Source organism: Mus musculus, chromosome 7 (genome assembly GCF_000001635.26).
Source record: "Mus musculus strain C57BL/6J chromosome 7, GRCm38.p6 C57BL/6J".
Taxonomy (NCBI): domain Eukaryota; kingdom Metazoa; phylum Chordata; class Mammalia; order Rodentia; family Muridae; genus Mus; species Mus musculus.
This window is the reverse complement of record NC_000073.6, coordinates 20964474-20969165: the sequence shown is the minus strand read 5'-3', so window position 1 is coordinate 20969165 and position 4692 is coordinate 20964474. Positions and strand designations below refer to the sequence as shown.

Here is a 4692-nt window from a genome sequence, read left to right as displayed (position 1 = left end):
GAGAGTTTAGGGGACTTTCGGGATAGCATTTGAAATGTAAATGAAGAAAATACCTAATAAAAAATTAGAAAAAGTTATAAAAAAAAAGCCATGAACCACATTTAAAAAAAAAAGTATTCCAACTACTGTCAATACTATCAAAACAAGTATATTAAACTAGATTTTCATTAGAATGCTATTTTTTTCACACTACTAATTCAAAACCCAAGATCCAGATAGATAGATAGATAGATAGGTAGATAGATAGATAGATAGATAGATAGATAGATATCCAAACAATTCAAAACCCAAGATCCACATATATATGTGTGTGTGTGTATATATATATATATATATATATATATATATATATATATATATATGCAAACAATATACACATAAATGCAAACAACTATTGTGTGTCATCTTCGGGTCAAGAATGCCAAGTCAGCCTCTCCTCATAGAAGGAAATTACAATCTGAGGACATATCATATTTGCCTCCTTTGCCTGTACCAAGTCCGCCTCATCTGAGTCCTTCCATTTCATGAGAAACATTAATTCTCCACTGCTGTCCGTGGCACCGATTATCCCTTCAGGATCAAGACCTCTGGCAAAGCCCTTGGTTTGTCAGCAGCTTCTCTCTTCTTCAATTTACTATCATCAGATTCACTGTAGGATAAAGATATCATTTTTGTACCATCTTTTTCTTTACCAGATTCTTGAGAATTAAGAAATGCTTCAATTAATTCTGGAGAATCTAAATTTTCTCCTGGTCCCTAAGTATTACCAGAATCTGTGAACCCCTTCCACGTCAGGAAATACTCCACCTTCCCGTTCACTATACGACAGTCCAGTACTTTCTCCACCACACATTCTTCAGGCTCTCACTCGTCAACTTTGTTGTTACTCTTTCCATTCTGTTTCTTTCCCATTCTTTGCAATGCAGTTTTATTGGAGGCCATTTTAAAATTTTAATCTGAGACTTGAGAAGTTCATCGCTCAGATGCTCAGGGCCCCAGATCCTGCAGAGCCTCCCACCTGCGCACTTCAGTTCAGCCACATGGAGGAAGAGCCATTCTAACATCCAATAATATAGACTTTGAACCAAAAGTTACCAAAAAAGATGGGGGAAAAAAACTTCATACTCATCCAATGAAAAATCCATCGACATGAACTCTCAATTCTGAACATATATGTCCCAAATGCCAAGGCACCCACATTTGTAAAAGGTGCGGAAGATACGGGCTAAGGTTGAAATTCAGTGCTAACCCAACGCTGGATTCACTTAGGACAGCAGCGAATTTTTGGAACTAGGAACTGCTCAAGCCGTCGTTGTCCATAGTTTTCAAAAAGGTGCTTTAGGGGAGAGGAAAAAGGGTTTAAATTAACTTAAATAATCAGGTGGATGTCCACAGACGGGAGCTGCATCAGGCGGCAGAAACAGGGTTTGTAATAATAAAATATTACAGAGGGAAATGGATTTTGAAACTCTCCCAGAGGCAGAGAGAAATGTCGGGGGATGCCCTGCCTTTTTCTCTCTAGTCCCTACAGCAGAAGTTCTCTGTTGTCTAATGTCTGGTGCACTGGTCTGTTCACGTATTCAATTCATGTGTGTTTTGTCTCGTCCTCTGAATGACTGAATGTTTTGTGTTTCATGTTGGAAAATAAAGATGGCTAAGACTTTATCTGTTGGTTCAGCAAGAGAGTGGCCACATGCTTTAGCCAGGATCAGGCACAGCAGGGGAGCCACTCCTGGAAAAGCTGCTCTCAAAGAAAGGAAGTCTGCAGTCTCTTGGTTTGGGGGTGAAAAAAGCTGATAGATTTTTTTTTTTTTTCCTGGAGGGTTCTCTGCAATCGTGATTATTGTGTTTAGCTAATGACAAGGTGCTTTACTTATCTCATAGTTTGCTTCTAGTGAGCTTGTAATCACTGGAAAATTTTGCCTCTAGGTATGGCTTACCTCATGTAAGAAAAATTCTTAGAGTCTCTGTTTCAATACAAGAAGAAAAGAGTTTGAATCTTTCAGTGTATATTGTTTCCTAAGTGGAAAGTATTTTATTAGCTAATGTCTCTCAAGGGAAGTTTACGTTAAATCCTTGCTCTCACACAAGGAGTTTTTAAGTTCTAGGGAGAAGCTGTTGCTCCAGAAAACAGGCAAAATCTTTTTAATACTTAGGGTTTCAGTTATACTATAAAAGGCTTTGCAGAAAATAAAGAAAGCTTTTATAATTGTTATCAACTATAATCAATGGTAATTAAATATTAGCTGTGCCCAAAACAATTCTTTGGCAAGAGAAAACATTATTGTAAAGTCATTTTTCTTCTCCTCATGGCCAACTGTTGGTCCACTTGGAGCTGCTGCAAGGCAGGGCCTTGAGGCATGCAGCTTTCCCTGAGTGGTGGTGGTGAGGGAGGCCACCAGAAAGTGGGCACCTTTGTAGTGAACTCAGGGGAGGGCCGCACTTGCCATTGCCCCCATGAGCATCCACCTGTCCCCGCAGGGGGTAGCCGTATTTCCACCACCCCCCCCCACCCCTTAAGACTTGGGATGCTCTGCAGCCCTGGCTTAGGTTTTCTGGCCTACAACAGATTGAGCCGCTTCAGCCTCTTCCGCCTGAGAGGAAGGCCAGAGGCAGGCTAGCTTTAATAGAAGAGGAGGTGCCTAGTCTTACTGCAACTTGATAAGTCATGGCTATTACATATTACATGGCTACTACATGTAATAAAATATTACATATATTACACACATATAGAAAAGTTGGACACCAAAGGAAACAATGAGTGCAATGGGGAAGAGCAGAAAATATAACATGACCTCTAATATGAAATCTAGATTTAGCTGTGTATGCTGCACATGGGGATGAAGTGGACTGTGCAGGTGAAAGGGAAGACTAGTAGGAAGGAGCAAGAAAGACAGCAAAGGATGATGGTTGATCAGGTGAACATGAACCCAGGACAAAGACACTCATGGATAAAAGTGACATAACATCATCCTATATTTTGTACACTTAAAATTAAAATTCACCTATTTGTTAAAAAGGAAAATTCAGAGTCTTGAAGTTGGCTTAGCAGTTCATAGCACTTGCTACTTTTGCAGAGATCTGAGTTTGGTACCCAATACCCATGTCAGTTATCTAACTGCCTGTACCAATAGTTGCAAGGGAATCTCATAGCCTCTTCTGTTCTCCAGGGACGCCTAAGTACACACAAACACCACATATATACAAACACAGCACACATATCACACACATAAAGTCACCAAACACATACATGCACATTAAAACATACATATAGAACACACACACATACCACAAACACAAGCCCACCTACCACACAACACCTCACACCCAACCACCAGACACATATACATGCACACATACATAGATACCATACACAAACCATACATACCACATACACACACCACATACACCCACATACCTCATATACTCCACATACACATTCACCACACACAATACACATACACACTCACATATACATTCACCATGCACACACACTACACAAATAGACACAAACATACATACAACACACCTTTTAAAAGAGAGTTGGCTATTGGTATGTAGACTTTACAAAGGAATGGGGTTTTTCTTTTCCTCGACCCATTGATCCCTTTATAAAGTAACACAGAGTCTGAAACTTGGTTACTGTGGTGCTGGAGTAATGGATCAGTGGTTGAAATTTAAAAGGACATGGGTTCAATTCTCAGCACCCACATGGTATCTCCAAGCCAACTCTAACACAAATGAAGAGATCCATTGCCCTTTTTAGGCCTCAGTGAGTATTGCATGAACATGATGCGTATACACATATACACACAGACACACATAAACACTTGTAATGTATATGTACACATGAATGTATATATACATATGGAGACACATATGTATACATATATATGCACATGCTGCATATATAAGCATTTATATATATGTAACAAAATGATGTAAACAAATATTAGGTCACACACTAAGGGAGTATTCAGCTCAGTCAGAATTCAATCACCTGTGACTTGCAAATGCTTGTATCAATTCTCTGCTGATAACTTCTTTTCCAATCGCCCAAGACCTCAGAGGCAGCATGCAAAAGGTGTGTCGATTTCTTCACAAGCATTTGAGTCCAGAACAACTTGATTGTACTTTCCAAAACTGTTCCTTTCCAGTCCTGAAAGAGAATAGAATGTCCAACAGTATAACAATGAGAAGTCCAGGAGATAACTCTGTCTCCAATATACCATTGCTGAGAAAAGGTGAGAGGAGATACAGTGTCAAAGTTGTACTGTAGAAATGGGAAGTTTTTCAATATTTGCATAAAGCATGAGACATGGAAACCAATGTGCTTGGAAGTTAGCATCACACTCCAACAAATACTTTCAGGAAGAGTCATAGCAGATAAATTCATTACTGAGATGCCTTATAGAACCATGGTTAAGCTGAGAAGGAATGAGAGATACCTGTGCCCTGCTGGCTCTGCTTGTACAATGGATAAGTCCTGATTATATACTTAGATGATTCAGGTTTCAGTGACATTATCTAAGTCTGTAAGAAACTAGAGACATGGTCACCATAACAAAACTTTCCAGTTCAGAGGGGTTTTGTGGGATTACAATAGCAATTGGCAGATACAAGAGTGATAGAACCTATTTACACATGCTGCAACTGGGATGGATTCCAGTGGCTTTATGCCGAGTGACAAAA

The 4692-nt window shown here is 39.5% G+C and overlaps 1 pseudogene; it reads right to left on the bottom strand.

The window, feature by feature from the left end:
• On the bottom strand, nucleotides 378–1042 carry Gm4528 (predicted gene 4528; annotated as a pseudogene).